Source organism: Agelaius phoeniceus, chromosome 11 (assembly GCF_051311805.1).
Source record: "Agelaius phoeniceus isolate bAgePho1 chromosome 11, bAgePho1.hap1, whole genome shotgun sequence".
NCBI classification, from domain to species: Eukaryota; Metazoa; Chordata; class Aves; order Passeriformes; family Icteridae; genus Agelaius; species Agelaius phoeniceus.
In genome coordinates this window covers 4,569,126-4,590,417 of record NC_135275.1, presented here as the reverse complement: position 1 = coordinate 4,590,417, position 21,292 = coordinate 4,569,126, and the positions used below count along the sequence as shown (strand labels likewise).

The 21,292-nt window shown below is 39.3% G+C and overlaps 1 protein-coding gene across 1 annotated transcript in view; it reads left to right on the top strand.

The window, feature by feature from the left end:
- Positions 1-21,292, top strand: part of ATG7 (autophagy related 7) — a 102,386-nt gene that overhangs the window by 78,911 nt on the left and 2,183 nt on the right. The window lies entirely within an intron of this gene.

The window sequence follows — 21,292 nt, the reverse complement described above, 5'->3', positions numbered from 1 at the left end:
AAACTCCTGGGAAGCAGCAAATTGTTTAGTATATGGTGAAAATATAAAGGCATGGCGGTAACCAGCACCATGGAAAAAATTATTTTCCAGCCTAATTAGTTCTCAGGACTCTTAGAAAGTATTGCTAAAAACACCCTCAGCTTTTTTTGGTGCCTTCTTGTTTTTCATTGGAGCAAACAGAAGCAATTTTTGAAAAAAATAAATATCATAGCTTATCTTGGGGAGGATTCTTCCTCCAGGGGAAAACCTTGCTAAGTTCATGAACTTCTTCCAACAGTAGGATTAAAATCTTGCTGGGCCAGATTTATCAAAGACATTATTCCGTGAGTGAGGATGGGAACATGAGCAGTGTTTCAGTGCTGCTGAGTCTTTACAAGCTCCTGGTTTGAATGCTTGCAGGAACAGGAATTTTGGCTCACAAAAGGTGGGGAGCATGTCAGTGCCTCTGCCAAGCAGCAGCACCCTGCATTTCAGCTGCAAAAGAAATGCCAGGTACTGGGATGTGTCTGGGAGGCTGCAAATAAATATTTGGATTGGCCATGTCTTTAAAATGCATTTCAATGGATTTTATTAAGGTTGGCATCCTTCCAGAAGGGCTGAACAAACACTTTGAGATCCCATCCTTCATCAGTGAGATAAATGCCAAAACTCTGGCTGACTTTCAAAGGGAGCAGAATGAAGATCTCAGTCCCCAAAAACACAGTGTGATTTTTATCTCCTGAGCAGCAGGAGATATGTGATATATGGGAATATTAGGATTTTTGAAGTTTAAGAACCAGATTAAACAAAAGAAGCGAATCTCAAATATTATGATATGTGAGACTATTATGATTGTTGAAGTTCTGGGCAGGGTTTGTTTGACAGGCAGGAATCAGGACCTGCAGGGAGGTGAGTGATTCCTCAGTGTTCCAATCACTGGAGGCACGTGGAGCCTGGCCTCAGCCTGGTTTGAGCCTGGTTTTAAAGGTGTTTTCTCTCTTTAGATGTGGTGTTAAGCAGTCAGGATGTAGCAGCTTGCACTGAGCAAGAAAACTCCTTCAGTGATCCAATTGTCCAAATGATTGCTTGCTTCAATCCTTTGTAATCTGATTTTTCAGCTGGAACTGGGGATGTGGAGCAATGGATGTGCTACAGCAGTGGCAGGCAAGGAGTAAGCACAGCAGGGTTGGCAGGGAGGGAATAACCTTGGAGTAGGGAGAGATAAACCTTGTAGTAGGGAGGGAAATAACCTTGTAGTAGAGAAAGACATGTCTTGTAGTAGGGAAGGAAATAACCTTGTATTAGGGAGGGAAATACCTTGTAGTAGAGAAGGAAATAACCTCATATTAGAGAAGGAAATAATCTTGTACTAGGGAGGGAAATGCCTTGTAGTAGAGAAAGAAATGCCTTGTAGTAGGGAGGGAAATAACCTTGTAGTAGAGAAGGAAATAATCTTGTATTAGGGAAGGAAATACCTTGTAGTAGGGAAGTAAATAACCTTGTAGTAGGGAGAGAAATATCTTGTAGTAGAGAAGGAAATAACCTTGTAGTAGGGAGGAAATGTCTTGTAGTAGGGCAGGAAGTCCATTTTAGTAGGGGAGGAAATGCTTTGTAGTAGGGAAGGAAATACCTTCTATTAGAAGGGAAGGAATAACCTTGTAGTAGAGAAGGAAATGCCTTGTAGTAGGGAGGAAATGTCTTGTAGTAGGGCAGGAAATCCCTTTTAGTAGGGGAGGAAATGCTTTGTAGTAGGGAAGGAAATACCTTCTATTAGAAGGGAAGGAATAACCTTGTAGTAGGGAAGGAAATAACCTTGTAGTAGGGGAGAAAATGCCTTGTAGTAGGGAAGGAAATACCTTCTATTAGAAGAGAAGGAAATAACCTTGTAGTAGGGAGGGAAATACTTTGTAGTAGGGAAGGAAATAACCTTGTATTAGGGAGGGAAATAGCTTGTAGAGGGAGAGAAATAACCTTGTAGTAGGGAGGGAAATAACCTTGTAGTAAGGAGGAAATCCCTTTTAGTAGGGGAGGAAATGCCTTGTATTAGAAGGGAAGGAAATAACTTTGTATTAGAGAAGGAAATAACCCTGTAGTAGGGAAGGAAATCCCTTGTATTAGGGGCACTGAGTAGCTGGCAAAGCCAAACAACCTCTTGGTGTAGAAGATTGATGTGCCAGAGGAAAAGCTGCAAAATCTGGGGTGGCTGGAGCTCACTCGTTTGCTCTGTTTGAGCACACAGCTCCATCCTCAGCCATCCCCGTTCCCTTTTTGCCTTTCGGGGCTGCTCTTGGATTCTGTTTGGGGTTTATTCCTCCCAGGTCACCTTCCCACTCCATTTCCCATTTTACAGGCCCTCCAGGGCGGGTCTGGGGGCTCAAATTCAACAGGGACTGGAGGGGATTGAGTGGTCAGGCCAAAATGAGGAATGTGAGCTCCGAGATCTGGTGGGGATTGGTGGATTTGGGCTGATCTGGTGGGGATTGGTGACTTTGGGATGTTTTGGTGAGGATTGGTGACTTTGGGCTGGTTTGGTGGGGATTGGTGACTTTGGGCTGGTTTGGTGGGGATGGTGGATTTGGGCTGATCTGGTGGGATTGGTGGATTTGGGCTGATCTGGTGGGGATTGGTGACTTTGGGTTGATCTAGTGGGGGTTGGTGGATTTGGGCTGGTTTGTTGGGGATTGGTGACTCTTAGCTGGTTTGGTGGGGATTGGTGAATTTGGGCTGGTTTGGTGGGGATTGGTGAATTTGGGCTGGTTTGGTGGGGATGGATGACTTTGGGTTGATCTAGTGGGGGTTGGTGGATTTGGGTTGATTTGGTAGGAATTGGTGACTTTGGGCTGGTTTGGTGGGGATTGGTGATTTTGGGCTGGTTTGGTGGGGATTGGTGGATTTGGGATGGTTTGGTGGGGATTGGTGATTTTGGGCTGGTTTGGTGGGGATTGGTGACTTTGGGTTGATCTGGTGGGCGTTGGTGGATTTGGGTTGATTTGGTGGGGATGGATGACTTTGGGCTGGTTTGGTGGGGATTGGTGACTTTGGGTTGATCTAGTGGGGGTTGGTGGATTTGGGTTGATTTGGTAGGAATTGGTGGCTTTGGACTGATCTGGTGGGATTGGTGACTTTGGGCTGGTTTGGTGGGGATTGGTGATTTTGGACTGATCTGGTGGGGATTGGTGACTTTGGGTTGATCTAGTGGGGATTGGTGGATTTGGGTGGATTTGGTAGGAATTGGTGGCTTTGGACTGATCTGGTGGGATTGGTGACTCTTAGCTGGTTTGGGGGGGGGTTGTAGATGATTTGATGGAAACTGTTTTGCTGTTCATAGCTGGATGCTTCTCCTGTTCCAAGCAGCTTTTCTTTCATCTTGAGACTCTTGGCTGTAAAACATTCTCTGGAAAATTTTAGATAAAAATCCTAAATATAGCTCTTTGTTAACTTCCTCCTTCCAAATTCTCCCCATCTCCTCTCCTGTGTCTCACTTTCTCTTCGGAGTCAATGATGGCAGCTATGCCCATTTATAATTTTCTAATTTAAACAGAATTTTCTTGCATTGTGCCAAGCCAAGCACCAGGTTTGTTGGTTTTTTTTTAGTTGCACTGATTGAGATCATTATTTTTCCTTCTGCACGTTGCTGTTCACTCCTCAGTTAATACATGGAAGAAATTATCCATTTGAGAATCATGGATTGAAGAGAAAATTTTCACTAAGTAACTCTATTATAAAACATTTAGGAGCAGTTGTAACATCAGTAACAATAGTTACATCTCCCATAATGAATAACCTGCTTAGTTTCTTGCATTTCCTAGTCAGAATATACAGATATTTGTGGGGAGGATGTGTGCAGCATCCCAAGACCCAACTCAAAAGTTTCTCCTTTTGATGGGTGCCTTCTTTTTAGTTCAACAAATAAACAAAAAATAAAAAGTTTTCCTTTGAGCCAGAGATGGGAATTTCATTCAGCTGTGGAGACAGCTGATGTGCCTTGGGGCAAAATATGGGAAGAAACAGATGGCCATAAAAGGAGAAGCAGTGGAGAATAAAATAATTGAAAATTCCAAGCAAGAGTTTATAAATAAAATCTGTGGAAGCTTACTGTACATAAACAAAAATCCAAGGTAAGAATCTTGCATTTTTGTTTGAATCTTAAAGGGAATAACCCAGTTAACTTGCTGGGTTTGCATTCACAGTCCTGTTTTGGGCTCTGTGGAAAGTTTTGCCATGTTCCACAGGGATATGCACATTATGTAAATAAAAAGTGTATTATTTTAAATTGAATCTTACCTGCATTTGTCTGCAGGATGTTTTGACTGTGTTTGTTATTACAGTGTTTTCTGCTCATAAAATTTAATAACAGTGCGAGTCAAAACAGTTAAAAATTCAAATTGGCCTTGCCGTGTTGTGAATTCCCTTTGAATTTTGCAAATTCCTCAAACACATTCTCTGTGTCCTTATAATGTCTGCAATTATAAATATTTCTTCTTAGACAGAGGAATAATTCTTCAGCATTAAATAAGTGACTGTTCAGGCTTTCTATTCTGGCTCTTGGTGAAACACTTGTGTGTGCATCCAACCCAGGCCATTTTATGATTCTGTGATCTTGGTCACGATTTCAATTATTATAGTTGAAAATTTATGATCTTGGTCATGATTTTAATTATTATATTTGAATTATTATATTTGAAAAGTCCTATTTGGGTGTTCCTGTGGGTCCCTTCCAACTCAGAATATTCTGTGATTCTTGAGAGCCGTGACAAGCCACTAGAGCGTGTTGGGGTTGTGTGTCTGTCTGTCCCAAATTCTAATTTATGTGCTGTCAAAAAGGTATTCTCCTCCTGAAACTGAACTTCTGTTCACTCATTGAGGGGGGGAAAAAACCCCCAGTGTGTAGGTCAGCATAAAACATTGCATTTTGGCTTCCTTTCAAGAAATGCTCTTTATTTCTTGGTCGCTTGTTTCTTCCCAGTGTCTCTGAAGGAGGCAAGCCCTGATTAAAAGAGCACTGAACACATATCAAAGGCACAGAACAGTTTCCAGGGACGTTTCTTCATCTTTGTGTTGTAAGAATAATTACACCAAGTTTGATTTGCAGCTGCTGCCAGAGCAGCTCTTCCAGTCGAGTCAATGTGGAGAAGGTTAAAAATACGGTGGGAGAGGCCTGGGCTTCAGCCAGGGAGGGAAATTCTGTTCCTACTTGCCCAGCATGAGTGCAGAGTTCTCTCCTCCTTCCTCCCCTCGTAGCCACGAGCGCTCTGTCATGTTGACACTGGCACTGGAGCTCTGAGTTGGAGAGAAGCACTTTTATCATTTCTAATACTCAGCCTAAGGCCAAAACAGACAAAGCAATTTGGGAGGACGAGGTTCAGCAGGAGGCTGGAATTCCCATGGTGCAGCCCTTTGGGAATAGCAGTCTGGAGCAGGTTTTGATCAGTCACAAGGGATAAAAACTGCCCTGCTTGGTCAGCTCAGCTCACTGGGGTGGGGACAAGCTTGTGGTCACCAGTCCTTGAGCACAGCAATGGAGATCTGCTTTGTTAGAGCTGTCAAAATTAACCCAGCTCATTTAATCTGGCTCTTAAACTTCAATAATCATTATATTCCCACATGTCACAATAATTTAGATTGATTTATTTTGTTCAGTCTGACTTTTAAACTTCAAAAATCATAATATTCCCATATATCCCAGTATTTAAAACTCACATATTCCATTGGGGTGTGTCAGGCTTCTGGCCACCAGTCCCTGAACTCAACAATTGTGATCTGCTTTGTTGGAGCTGTCAAAATTAACCCAGCTCATTTAATCTGGTTCTTAAACTTCAATAATCATTATATTCCCACATATCACAATATTTTAGATTCACTTAGTTTGTTCAATCCAGTTCTTATACTTCAAAAAATCATAATATTCCTACATACCACAATATTTGAGATTCACTTATTTTGTTTAATCTGATTCTTTATAAATCCGTATATTCCCATATATCACAATATTTTTAACTCGCTTATTTTGCTCAATCCATTTTTAAACTTCAAAAATCATTATATTCCCACATATCACAATATTTAAAACTTACTTATTAGATTGGGGTGGGGACAAGCTTGTGGTCACCAGTCCTTGAGCACAGCAATGGAGATCTGCTTTGTTGGAGCTGTCAGAATTAGCCCAGCTCATTTAATCTGGCTCTTAAACTTCAATAATCATTATATTCCCACATGTCACAATATTTAAGATTGATTTCTTTTGTTCAGTCTGATTTTTAGACTTCAAAAAATCATAATATTCCCATATATCCCAGTATTTAAAACTCACATATTACATTGGGGTGTGTCAGGCTTCTGGCCACCAGTCCTTGAACTCAACAATTGTGATCTGCTTTGTTAGAGCTGTCAGAATTAACCCAGCTCATTTAATCTGGCTCTTAAACTTCAATAATCATTATATTCCTACATGTCACAATATTTTAGATTCACTTAGTTTGTTCAATCCAGTTCTTATACTTCAAAAAATCATAATATTCCTACATACCACAATATTTGAGATTCACTTATTTTGTTTAATCTGATTCTTTAAAAATCCTTATATTCCCATATATCACAATATTTTTAACTCACTTATTTTGCTCAATCCATTTTTAAACTTCAAAAATCATTGTATTCCCACATTTCACAGTATTTAAACTTACTTATTAGATTGGGGTGGGGACAAGCTTGTGGTCACCAGTCCTTGAGCACAACAATTGTGATCTGCTTTGTTAGAGCTGTCAAAATTAACCCAGCTCATTTAATCTGGCTCTTAAACTTCAATAATCATTATATTCCCACATGTCACAATATTTAAGATTGATTTCTTTTGTTCAGTCTGATTTTTAAACTCCAAAAATCATAATATTCCCATATATCCCAGTATTTAAAACTCACATATCACACTGGGGTGTGTCAGGCTTCTGGTCACCAGTCCCTGAACTCAACAATTGTGATCTGCTTTGTTAGAGCTGTCAGAATTAACCCAGCTCATTTAATCTGGCTCTTAAACTTCAATAATCATTATATTCCCACATGTCACAATATTTTAGATTCACTTAGTTTGTTCAATCCAGTTCTTATACTTCAAAAAAATCATAATATTCCTACACACCACAATATTTGAGATTCACTTATTTTGTTTAATCTGATTCTGTAAAAATCCATATATTCCCCTATATCACAATATTTTTAACTCACTTATTTTGCTCAATCCATTTTTAAACTTCAAAAATCATTGTATTCCCACATTTCACAATATTTAAACTTACTTATTAGATTGGGGTGGGGACAAGCTTGTGGTCACCAGTCCTTGAACACAACAATTGTGATCTGCTTTGTTAGAGCTGTCAGAACTGACCCATCTTGCTTAATCTGGTTCTTAAACTTCAATAATCATAATATTCCCACATACAACAATATTTAAGATTCGCTTCTTTTGTTTAATCTAGTTTCTTAAACTTCAAAAATCATTATATTCCCATACATCCCAATATTTTAAACTCACTTATTTTGTTCAGTTGGGTTCTTATACTTCAAAAATCATAATGTTCCCACATATCACAATATTTGAGATTCACTTATTTTGTTCAATCCAGTTCTTAAACTTCAATAATCATAACATTCCCCATATATCACAAGGTTTCAGTTTGACTTATTTTGTTTAATCTAGTTTCTTAAACTTAAAAAACCATAATATTCCCATACATCTTAATATTTAAAATTCACTTATTTTCTTCAATCCACTTCTCAAACTTCAAAAATCATCATATTCCCACATATCCCAGTATTTCTCAAAGATTCTGGTCCAGATTTACCCATGTTTTGCACAAGGGACTTTTTCATTCCAGCACCTTTGTCCTTTATGTTGTCAGTCACCACAGGCTCCTCCATGTTTTGATCTGTGCACCTTGTGACCAAACTCTCAGCTTGTTCTCAAAAATGATTTTATTTTATTTTATTTTATTTCATTTTATTTTATTTTATTTTATTATGTTCCCCAGTGCTGGCAGTGTTCTGACACCTTCCTCCTCCTGCAGGACGCTTCCACTCTGCAGTGATTTTAGGACCCAGGCTATAAATCTTTCATCTCAGTTTCTATGAAACACTTCCAATAAATCTCCTTGAACTCATTTTCTCAGAGAGTTGTCAGCAATAATCAGACAACCTAAACATGTTTATCCTTCAGTCTCACTGCTGCATGATTTCATCTGCTTAGGTCCTGCCCTTTCTGGAGATGCTTCTAATTTCCCTTTTTTATGGACTGTAAATCAAAGTGGCACCACCATTTTCTCCGAGTAACAAAAATTCCCATTATTAGTGCAATTGTGCCATGGTGAATAAGTCAAGTTTTATCCCATTATCCTGCTGGTCTGATGTCCTTTGAGCTCTGTTACAAACATGAAGAAATCCAACACTTACCCCATTCCCCATTGTCTTTTAGTAACCCTTGACTCACTGCATAATTTTCCATAAGTTTTTATGGCACTTTTCATCTTTGCATGAACTTTTATAATTCCAATAACTCGCTCCTAGTGCTGCCTTTTGAGTGACTTGTTGGGGTTTGACTCCTTTCTTTTGTTAGCAGCAGTGCCAGAATTGAAAAACCAGATTTCCCCCAATGAAATAATGGGATGTGCCTGCCCAGCTCTGTACCTGGGCTCCATCTGAATTTCATTTCTCCTTGGTGTGGGAAAAGTTCTAGTCTGGAGATAAATCCCTTTTGGATTGGCTGCTCTAAATAAGGCAAACAGCAATTGTCTCTGAACCAATGGCACTGATGTTATCACTTGCCCAGATTAGAACTTGGAGACATGGATGGAGATAAATAATTTCTTTTATTGAACCTGATCTTTTAGGGTTCTTTGCTTGTGAAAAAAATAAATCCTGCTCAGTTCTTTAATGAGACATGAAGCCTAGACAAAGGTTTTGTTCAGAAGGGACGAAGTTTACGTTTAAATTATTTATTAAATGTATTTTTATATATTAATTAAGAATTTGGTAAAATAAATTGTGTCTGTATCACATGCAAGGCTGAAAATTCTCCAGAATGCAAAATTAAGCTGAAGGGAAGAGAGGATATTTCCATATAAATATAAAAACTCCAACAGAATCAGTCCACCTTTGGTCATCCTGTGCTCCCAAGGAGATCCAACCCAGTAAGATTTGAGTGCTAATGTATTAGCACCCAAATGATGTGTGTGATGTGCTAATTAGCACCCAAATGATATGTGTAATGAGCTAATATTAAATATTTGCTGGGTTTGGGACATGAGCCCAGCTGTGTGGAGCAGGAAGAGCTGCTGGCTGGTTTGGAACGTGGATAAAAACCTTGCTAGGATATTTTAGAAAGAATCCTGCAACCTGCTTCATCCCTTTAGCAATGAAGACAGCAATTAGAATTCCTGTCCCAGTTTGGAGATCTCTGCAAGCAATTCCTAAACCCAAACAGCCCCATAAAGGAGATGTGCCACAAAGCACAGATTTCCCAGGAGCAGGATTCCACCCAAACATCCTCACTGGCAGCTCAGAACAGGGAATTTTGGATTTTCACACCCCCCTTCTGCAGTAACCTTTCAAGAGCTGCTACTCTAGCACAAAAGTTATTTAACAGCTGTTATGTACCTCTGATATTTCTCCTCTGCTGTGATAAATAAAAGCATCAGTATTCTACTGAAATTCTTTGTTCTATATAAAATTTTTATCTTGCAACTAAAACCTGAGGTTTTGATTTCCTCCACATCAGGCATGGCTGCTTTTCCCCATTTCATTTCTTATTATGGGTAGCAGAAGACATTTCCTAATGAGCTAAATCTGAATTAGAGACATTCTCCTGTGCCCCACACATTTAATACAGTTTAGTGGCATTGAGAAGATGAAGCAAAGTTTGCCTTCATCTTTAAAGTCATGAGCTGTTTCTTCCACAGATAAAAGCTTGTAGTGACCAACACCTGGCACAGGCAAATAAATAAAACTTTATAAACTATATACATATAAAATTTATATTAAAAAAATATTAAATTTATAAACTATATAAATATAGTTTAGCTGCATTGTAAAGATTTTTATCTTGCAACTAAAACCTGAGGTTTTGACTTCCTCCACATCACGGATGGCTCCTTTTCCCCATTTCTTATTATGGGTAGCAGAAGACATTTCCTAATGAGCTAAATCTGAATTAGAGACATTCTCCTGTGCCCCTCTGCACAACATTTAATACAGTTTAGTTGCATTGTGAAGATGAAGCAAAGTTTGCCTTCATCTTTAAAGTCATATGTACATCTGATATTTCTCCTATGGTGTGATAAATAAAAGCATCAGTATTCTACTGAAATTCTTTGTTCTATATAAAATTTTTATCTTGCAACTAAAACCTGAGGTTTTGATTTCCTCCACATCAGGGATTGCTCCTTTTCCCCATTTCATTTCTTATTATGGGTAGCAGAAGACATTTCCTAATCTGAATTAGAGACATTCTCCTGTGCCCCTCTGCACAACATTTAATACAGTTTAGTGGCATTGAGAAGATGAAGCAAAGTTTGCCTTCATCTTTAAAGTCATGAGCTGTTTCTCCCCCAAAATCCCTCCAGCCATGTGGGGATTGTCCTTTCCCTGCTCAGCTGGGAGCTCCTGGGCACAGCTGTGGGGCCACCCTGGCTGAGGGGGTTCTTAGATGGGAATAAAAGGGTGGAAAAACCACTTTGACCTGTGTGGAAAGAGGCAGGGCAGATGTGTTGTAACATCCTTCCCCCTGAGCAGACATGACTGAACAGACTCTGTCTGCTCCCAACAATTCAGGAGTTTGCAGGGCCCCATGCAAGTTCCAGCTTGCTCCCAGCTGGGAGAGGAGTTTTTCACTTTGTGCTCAGATGTTTGAGCTGGTCATGGTCTCTTCACTGGGGGCTTTGCTCAAGAACTTGTCATTTTTCAAGCAACACCTCAGTCTGCACTGCCAGCCTCTGGATTTTTGGGTTCCCTGGAAGCAGCTCTTGCTTTTTGTGAGAACACATTCAGAAAATGCAGAGCTGTTTATTCATGGCCACGGCAGCTTTCTGTCACCATGACTCACAGAAAGACCTTGAGAAGCTCTGCTCAGGTTTTTATTTCTTGTGGAGACTCCTGAGTGTGAGTCTGGAGCTCTGCAGGGACATCCCCAGGGCAGCTTTTGCACAATTAATGAGAGAAGGAGCAGGGAAATCACTAATTAAAGCTCAGACAGAAATAAGGTTTATCTAGCATTAGTTTGGGATTATTATGCCTTGGTTTTATTATTTGCCTTGCTTATTTCTGCTTTAATTTCAGTGAAGTCCTCATTTTCTCCAGCCTAAAATTTGGAGGTTGTTTTTAATGGGAAGAGAGTAGGAAAGAAATGAGAATACATAATTGTATAATTGAGTATCTCAGGGATATAGTTTCATTGTAAAAGGGGTGTTGTCAATGAAGTGAAAATCCTCAGAAATGAGGTTTTCCATGCTGGATGGGGTGATCACCTGCTGCCCTGGCACCGAGGCTGTGCTTTGGAGGATCCTCTGAGCCCTCATCAGGGCTGGACACACACAGGATTTTGAAAAGGGCTTTGTGCCCTCACAGCCCTGCTTGTCTCTGATCACTGGGGGAGATTTGGGAACCACTCTGAAATCCTGCCTGCTCTTCATGCCAGAAAATGAAGCGTGCAGATGCAAACCTGAGATAGGATTGTTAAGGGCTGGGTGGGTTTTGGTGTTGCTGGTTAATGGGGTGGAACTTGTGTTGTTGTTGTTGTTGGGATTTTAGTGGGGCTGCACAAAGGGATAGAGAAATTTCCATGAGCAGCTCCTGCCTCACACCACCAAGCTCACTCTGAACAAAGTTTAAGGATCAGATCAGTGGGAAATGAGTACACCACACTAGGACAGCTTCCTTTCATCCTTCAGAAACCTTAGGGACTAAAAAACATCTCCACTTTCACAACAAGAATTACAAAGCATGGGTTTGTACTAATTATAGATTATTTCTTTATTGAAATAATTAGACAGCATTGGGTTCAATATTTACATTTGCTGTGTAGGTTTTTCAGCTGGAGCAGCACATGAAAAACAAATGCCACCCCTCTTTCCTATAGCAATCCCCCTCTGCCAGCAAGAAATAAGCTTTAAAATAAAAAACCACAGCCACCAATGACCACCCATGGCCATGCAATGTCCACCCTTTGGTGCCCAGGACTTGCACGGTGTCCACATGAGCTGAGGCACCACCTCCCTCCCTCAGGAGCTTGGGAGAACATTGCTGTGCTCCTGGGATGAAAAACCAGCAGCAGAGCAAGTGGGCACCCACTTGGTTACAGCAGGACCGGAGAAAAATTCAAATTAAATGAGATTTGATAGCTAGGACACAACTGCTTGCAGACAATCTGTTATTCCAGCAGATGTTGAAATTCTGTGGTCAGAAAATCAAAAGCAATTCTGAAAGGGCTCACAGAATCCAGATCCCTGCAAGAGCCTCCAGGCCCAAAATCTCTGCACAGTCTCATCAAAGTTCTTGGTTGTTCCATTGCTGGATTGATTGAAGTGCCACAGGAATAAATCTGATACCTGGACCCAGGTTTTCAGCAGAGTCTGGGCTGGAAATATGGTTTTAAGTCAGTACATAAGGTTTTGAGTGAAGTTGAGGCTGCCTCTGTTGTTTACTGTTAATTTATTGATAATTTATTGATAATTTATTGATAATTTATTGTTAGTTTATTGTTAGTTTATTGTTAGTTTATTGTTAGTTTATTGGTAATTTATTGGTAATTTATTGGTAATTTATTGATAATTTATTGATAATTTATTGTTAATTTATTGCATGGGCCTAGCAAATGTTTCCAGAGCAGGGCAGGGTGCTTGCAGAGGTCTCTCACTGCTGAGGCACTTTCTGCTTTTTCAGGTTTTTCTGTCCATTTGTAACCAAACCAACCCAGAAACCTGATCTGCCTGTTCTATTTCTAGAACATCATTACCTTACCTTTAATTACTGGGTTTTTTTCCTCTTTGAGCTTTTATACCAGCAACTTGCAATTTTCTGAGTAATATTTATTTTGATAAAGCTGATGGGAATAGTGACAGGAAAAATCGGGAGGGAAACTGGTAAGATTTTAACCCAAATGCATTTATCTCCCCTAAGTTTCTGAAGTATATAACATGAAATAAATCTGATAATCCAGTATCCTCTGAGCATTTAACACTGCAGACCATGTTCTTTCATTCCCTCAAGTCATATTTTCAGAAATTATTTTATTTCTAACTTTATGAAGAGCATTTCTCCTGTAAAACAGGAGAGAGGAGGAAGTTTTCCCTACCTTCTTCTGCCTCCCCCACAAGATAGAAATGTTGTGTACACACCACACGGATCTCCATGGAAGCAATGATGAGATTAGTGAGGTCACTGGGTAAATCCAAGTTTTCATGAATTCATATTTTGATTGCATTTCAAGTTTTCTGTTCCTGATGTGTTACAGGCAGTGCATGAGGGGGAGTTGGGTGATACCAAAGCTGTGCACAAAATTCTCATGTAAGATGACATAACTGCATGTGGGACATGTGCTCATTTTTCCTGCCAAATGTTCCTTTCTGACAGTGGGAATTGAGCTGAGAAGGATCCCTGTTGTTGGGGTTGGAATTATTTAGAATAATGTATATTTGGGGTTGGAATTATTCAGAATAATGTATATTTGGCTTGTGTTTGCCAGCTACACTTGGTGAGGATGGAGTGGGATTGATCAAACAGGAAAATGCTGAAATTTGACTCATATCAGGGTTAGGTGACCTTCCAATAATGCTTTTTATGGCTATGGGATCTCTGTCTCATCTGCAAATGATCTGTGCTCTCCCATCAGTCACTAAACCCTCCAGGATTTCTGTGATTTTTTTTTTCCCCTTGTAGAATTTTTTAAAAAAGACCTTCTAACTTCCTCCAATGCAGCTATACCCAGAATCAGGCCACAATCTGAATATTTACCTATCAAATATTTCATCCTGACACATCCATTCCAAACTTAAAGATACAGAAATTAACCTTAAAAAAAAACATCAAATCCAAGGAGGAGGAGTTTTTTGCAAAGAGGAAGATTTGCCCAGTTCTCCCTCATGATCTGATTTCAAAATGTCAACCCAAGTTCCTTCTCCCACCCAAAATCTGGATTCCATGAAGGCTGAAGGATGGTTCCTCCCCCAGTGTGCCCTGCCTGGCCAGCCAGTGGCAATTCCTGGAATAAATGAGAATTGGCTGCTCTGAGGTGAACAGAATTCCAGAATCAGGCCACAATCTGAATATTTACCTATCAAATCCTGACACATCCATTCCAAACTTAAACATACAGAAATTAACCTTAAAAAAAAAAAAATCAAATCCAAGGAGGAGGAGTTTTTTGCAAAGAGGAAGATTTGCCCAGTTCTCAGGGGCAGTGTCCCCTCATGATCTGATTTAAAAATGTCAATCCAAGTTCCTTCTCCCACCCAAAATCTCAATTCCATGAAATTCCTGGAATAAATGAGAATTTATTCTGAGATGAACACAACTCCAGATTTCAGCATCTTTAAGCTGTTGGGAAGATTGGTCGTGCCAGGAGGGTGTTGCTCTGTCAGGGGCTGTGAAGAAGCATTGTGAGGATGATGATGGTGAGGATGGTAATGATAAAAGGATGATAATGATAAAAGGATGATAATGATAAATATTTATGGATTTCTGGTAGCTGTGGGCTAATTTCACCAGGATGAGCCTTGTTTCAAGGGATGGTTTAATCTCGTGTTTGGATGTAAAAACACTGGAGCAGGGCTCTTGGAGAGGCTGGGAAAGCTCAGAATTGTTAAAACTCCCAACTGGACAAACCATTGTGGAATTTGGGGTGGTTCTGTGACAGGAGCTGAACACCCTGAGGCTCTGGGCCCTGCTTTGGGTGAAGGGTGGGCAGAAATGATTCCCAGAGGTGTCCTGGAGCTCAGGATTTCCAGATTTGATTTCCAGAAATGATTTCCAGATTTGATTTCCAGAAATGATTTCCAGAAATGATTTCCAGAGGTGTCCTGGAGCTCAGGATTTCCAGATTTGATTTCCAGATTTGATTTCCAGAAATGATTTCCAGAGGTGTCCTGGAGCTCAGGGACTCCGGGCCCCTTAGAGCACTGGGTGTCCCTCAGGTCCCATCTTTTAGAATCTCTTCACTATTTCTGCATTGTTCATTCTGCATTGTTCATTCTGCATTGTTCATTCAGGTCACTTGTGGAGTTCATCTGCTGCTCCTTTTTAATCACTAATTACCAAATGTTTGATTTTTATCATCTGGAAGCTCTTTTAGAGGCAGTTCTGCATCACCTGGGGGTTAAAAAATGCAGTGGGACGTGGCAAATTCTGGATTTACAGCAAATTCAAATGTAGGTGTAGAAATTCAGGTGTAGAAATGGTTTCATTATTCTGAGATCCATTTATGTATCCAATCCACATTTCCTGTACAAGCCCTGAAAGGAAATTTGCCTTTATATCTGTATTATCAATTTTTGTGCAGGACTCATAAATATGATCAATATAAACTTAGAGTTTTATTTTTAATGTCAAACCTGGGCACATCCAAGGGGGAAGGTGATAAAAGAATTCAAACATACACTCTTCAATACTACAATGTTTTATTTTCATTTTTGTCAAAGGCTTTCTATCAGATTTAATCATTCCTTTGACAAAATTTCCATTAATTGTGGCTTCCTTCAGGCACACCTTCTCCTTGGACAGCTGCCTGTTGGTGGTAGCAAAATGAAGTTAAAAATCCCACCCAAAACAGAATAATGGCATCATCCAACGTGCTTGGGGGTGTGTTTATTTATTTGTTTATTTATTTTCCCACTTGTTTGCAGTTTTGAAGAGCCTGAGGAAAAGGCTTGGTAATAGAAATTAAATAAGATTTGACATTCTTATCAAATAAAATAATTAGAAAGTCTCCTCTTGGAGGCTTTGCAGCAGCTCCAGCCCTGAAAAATTCCCTTTCCAGCCCAAAGCCAGGAGAGAAATGGGGTTTGTGTTTGCTGCTGCTGCTGTGCTTTGGGACTTTTCTTCCCTCATAAAAAAGGAACAATGGAAGGAAATCTGTCTGGGCCACTTTTATCCCAGAAAAGCCCCCGTGTGCATTTCTGTTTGTTTCTCTTTTTTTTTTTTTTGGTATTGTTTCGTGAATTGTTAGTGGCGACCAAAAAAACTCCTTTTTGTGAATGTTTTCATGTCCTTTTCTATGAATACCTGGGAAAACTGCTCTGAACCCAGGAGGGATAAATTAGTGCTTGGTTCTACTGCCTGTGTATCTGTTTGGAACTGCAGATATTCAAAGGCTTTCTAGCTAAAGGTTTATTTGTAAATAAATATTTTCTGTGCTGTTTACTTGCCTTTTTCTGGTTTGTTCTTAAAAGCAGCTTTCAAAGCCCTTCAGATACCAGTTCTACAAGATATTTAGGCTTTAAGATCCCTTCCAACCCAAACCATTCTGTGCTTTTAAGTGTTGCACATGGATTTTAATAAAAATTACACAAGAGGAACCTGTAGAAGAGTTGCTGTTTGCTGAGATTGAAATGAGAATCCCCATCACCCTGACCTTGCAAGCTGGGGCTGTGGGCTGAAAATTCAGAATTTTGGAAAGGCTGGAAGGGCAAAACAAGCAGCAGCCAAGGCCACCAGCAATGAAAAAAAACAAAAAAAATTTGCAAGGCTGATGGACTTGATTTTATTGCAAGATAGTGAAGGAAAGGCTGAGGGGCAGAGGCAGAAAAAGAGAATTTGTGGGGACACAAGGGAGGCCAGGGATTTGTCAGCCAGCTGGGATAGGGCCCCTGTGAGCAGGGACCTGGAGAAATTATCCATCCTTTTCTGCACCTGCTGCTTCAATAGAGAGCTTGAAGAAAGAAATGCAGTTTTTGTAAGCCTTGGATTTGATTTTTTTTTTTTTAAGGTTAATTTCTGTATGTTTCAGTTTGGAATTGATGTGTCAGGAGGAAATATGTGATAGGCAAATATTCAGATTGTGGCCTGATTCTGGGTGTAGCTGCATTGGAGGAAGTTAAAAGGTAATTTTGACAAAAAACTTGGGGCAATGACTGAAGGATGAGGTCTGGGAGCACAAGTGGATCCTTGCTGGAGGGCAATAAATAAATAAATAATAAATAACAGGAATATATTGAATAATAAATAAAGAAGAAATCTAAAATAAATAAATAAATAAATATTAAATAACAGGAATATATCGAATAATAAATAAAGAAGAAATCTAAAATAAATAAATAAATAAATAAATAAATAAATAACAGGAACATATCGAATAATAAATAATAGGAAGAATGAGGAGGGGAAAGCCCCCAATTCCCACTGACTGATTTTCCAGACTGCTCTTTCAATAAATCCAGTGGAACTGAGTCTTGCATTTCCTCCCCAGCACAGAACCCCTGCAAACTGAACTTCCACCAGCACAGCCCCAGAGCTGGTCTCACCCAGCCAGGCTTTGTTATTTTCCCATTTTATGGCTGCTCCTCTGGCTGCCTGCAGCTGCAGAATGCCCTCCAGCAAGGATCCACTTGTGCCAGAGATGCTCACTGCAAAGTGATTTAGGCTGCCAGAATCCTGATGTGTCCTCTGTGTGGTAAAGCACAGGGCTAGAACATGATTTACCTCCTATCTATCAAAAAACTCACGTTTTATTGCTGTAAAGTAGCAACAAGTTGCTGGAATGTGTTCTCTTTTCATTAAAAATCCTGATTGTTTCTTTTCATTAAAAATCCTGATTGTTTCTACATCACAGAGTGAGATTTGGTGATTCCTCCTCAGTGCAGCCTCATGTGAGCCTCAGCTGTGCAGTTTGATTGGTGACACATTTCATTTGCAGCCTTTAGGATTTCACTCTCTACTCCCCACCATCTGTGAAGCATTCAGAGCACAGCAAACCCTGTGGTTTGCATAACCCAATCTCCTGCAGGTCCTTCTGAGCAGCGTGGTTTGCTCCATGTGTCTGTAAATTCACCTCATTTGTGTGCAGAAAACAGCACATGTGGGGCTGGCTTGCTTGGCACTTTGGGGGCAAGGAACGTCTCAGAATGCCCTCAAGGTCCATTTCTATTCTTGCAAGTTTATTTAGAAGATAAACAATCATTATCTGGTTGAATCACAGATGTCAATTGGAAGATGCAAAGCCTGGCTGGGCGAGCAGCAGTTTTGGAGCTGCTGTTGTGGAAATTCAATTTGCAGGTGTTCCTGTGCTAGGAAGGACATGCAAGAGTCTCAATTCCATTGGATTTACAGAAAATGCAGTCTGGAGCTGTGGGAAATCAGTGGGAATTGTGGCTCTGGAGCTGGGTTGGCTTTGCTTTATATCTGTACTATCAATTTTTTGATAGTACACATAAGAGCAGGTATGCTGCAGGACAGAGGAGATGTGAAAAAAATCCAAATTCACTTCATTCAAACCCAAACCAGACTCCTTGGACAGTTATTTCACACAGTGTCTTTCTTGGCTTTCTGTATTTCATTTCCTCTCTTAAAAGGTTCGCTCTTTTGAAGTCATCCCCAGAGTTTGCACAGTCATCATCTATTCAAGTTTACACATCATTTTTGCAAACATCTCTTGCTCTTGGTCAGGAGCCTGTGATAATTCAGCTCTCAGTGTTTCACACCACTTCCTTTGCACAATCCCATGCAGTTTGTTTTCTGGAAGTCAATTTGCAATTGTTAACTTCTGCATTGAATTTTTCCCCTTTGTTTTGGGTTTTCCTCTTCCCTCTGCGTGTACTTTGTTAAGATATCTCTACCTTTTTCTTTCTAAACCTTTGTAGGTTTAGAAAGGAAAAGGTAGAGATATCTTAACAAATAGATATCTCTATATATATCTGTTAGATATATTTAATTTATATTAAATATAAATGAAATTAATTTTATTTAATTAATTATATTTATACTTATATTTAAATATATTATATATTATCATATTACATTATATTATATATATTATATTATATTATATTATATTATATTATATCATATCATATTATATTATGTTATATATAAATATATAATTATATTATATTATTATTTATATTATTCATATTACATGTTATGTTTTTGTATATATTGTATATATTGTATATATTATATTATATATATTCTATATTCTATATTCTATATTATGTACTGTTATGTATTATGTCTATTATTTATATTTATATTTATATTTATATTTATATTTATATTTATATTTATATTTATATTTACTTAATTAAATAGAAATATATTTATATTTATATTTACTTAATTAAATAGAAATTAATTTAATTGAATACGTTCTCTTTTCATTAAAAATCCTGATTGTTTCTAAATCATAGAAAATGCTGTGCTGGAATTTTGGACGTGTCCAAAGCCAGGTTGGATTTGGGTTGGGGCAATTTGGGATAGTGGAAGGTGTCCCTGCCCATGGAATAAAATCAGCTTTAAGTCCCTTTCAACCCAAGCCATTCTATGGTTTAATGGTTCTGGGATTGCATAAAGTGTAAACGGGCTCATAAAGCTCTGTTCTCCTGGAGAGAAAATACTTTCAAATATTTAAAAATCATCCTCCTCAACCCAGGGTGTTTGAGTGTTGGTTAAGTACCTGTGGACCTCATTTTCAGCGTTTTTGTGAATATTTTTTGTTCAAAGCCTCCTTTTTGTTCAGAGCCTCCTAGAAGAGAGCTGAGCCTTGGACAGGAGAGAGTTTCCTTGTCAGTCCTGCTTGGTTTTCAGGCCTAGGGGAACTGTCTGAACTTGGGATTTCTGCTTTGAATCATACCCTAAATTCTATTTAAAGATTTGGTTTTTTGGATTTCTTTTCCACATCCTTGACCCTGCCTGGCGAGCTGGACATTTGTGTTTGCCTTGGCAGGCTCCGAGCTGCTCATCTAGGGCAGGATGAAAACTCTTTTTTTCCTTTTGTAAACAAACTGTTCCTCAGCATTTTCCATAAGGATTTACACCACCATTTTGTGCCTCTTCTAGGAACAGAGAAAACCTTGCCATTCACAGTTTTCCTTTTCCACAGCAGAGAAATATTTCATTTTATTTCTTTCCCCAGGATGGATTGGAAGTGATTTTTCAGAACATTTTTCAATTCCAGAAGTAGTCCATTATTTTTCCCCTCTGAGGGTTTATTAAAGCTGTAGGTCAATAGGCATTGTTGCCTGTGGAGAAAAGGGGTTTATTTGTATTTTTTATTTGTCTGCCCACTGCAGTGAGAACAGTGCCCCATTGTCCCAGGCACTGGGTGCATGTAAAACCCTGCTTTGTGCCCTGAAGAATTTACAGCCTAAAGAGCTCTGCTGCCAGGGGGTGGGAGAGATTTTAGTGGCCAGGATGTGAAATGAGAGAATAACTCAGCTGGCCACTGGATGCCAGCACACAAAGTTGTGTTTTGGAGCAGAATTGCTGAGTTTTATTTCCCCTGAGACACAGAAATGCTGCTGCTCCTTTGGCCAGGCATTTCTGGGGGCTGTGGGCTCTGGAAAAATGGCATTTTTGTGCTCCTGCTCCAAACCACTTGTCATGTGTCATCTGCAGCACTCCACAAGTGTTGCAGATCATTTGGGCAGGTTTGAAATGTTCCCAGCCACAAATGCAGTTTTATGTATCATAAACTCGCTGTTGTTGGGATTCAATCCAGCTCCAGGCTCAGTACCCATGTCAGTCCAGGTGCAAAGAGGAGCTTTGCCACGAGCTAAACCTCTGGAATATCAGAAAAGGTGTTTTAGGAGCATCCCTGTTTCTCAGGAAGGAAAAGCTTGGAGGATATAATGAGAATATTTCCTTCTCCACAAATCCCTGGTGGGAATTTCCACCACTGCACCTCAGTGTGTTCAAAGGACACTTGGATATTCTGGGAAAATATTCATTTTTCCCCCACTCTAGAACCATTTACTGGCCAAGGGCAAGTCAGAAAATAAAAGTACAATGATGTTATACAGCAGGGGGAAAAAAAAGGTGTAGTTTAATTCCTCTTTAAGCAGTAAAAAGGTACAAATTTCCACATCACTTCTTGTCCTTCAGATGCTGTTTATGAGACCTAATATCTAGGTGGAAAATGACCAATTAATTCTTCATCATTGTCTAGAATTTCTCTGCAAAGTTTAGTAAAATAAGCTGTTTATTAGAAGGGATTATTCACATGAAGTGTGTGCCAATGCCAAACTGTAAATGATAATAAATACCAAATAGCCACATTGATTCATTTATTATCTGTAAATGACAATAAATAGCAAATAACCAAAGTGACAAATGCTGAAAAGTA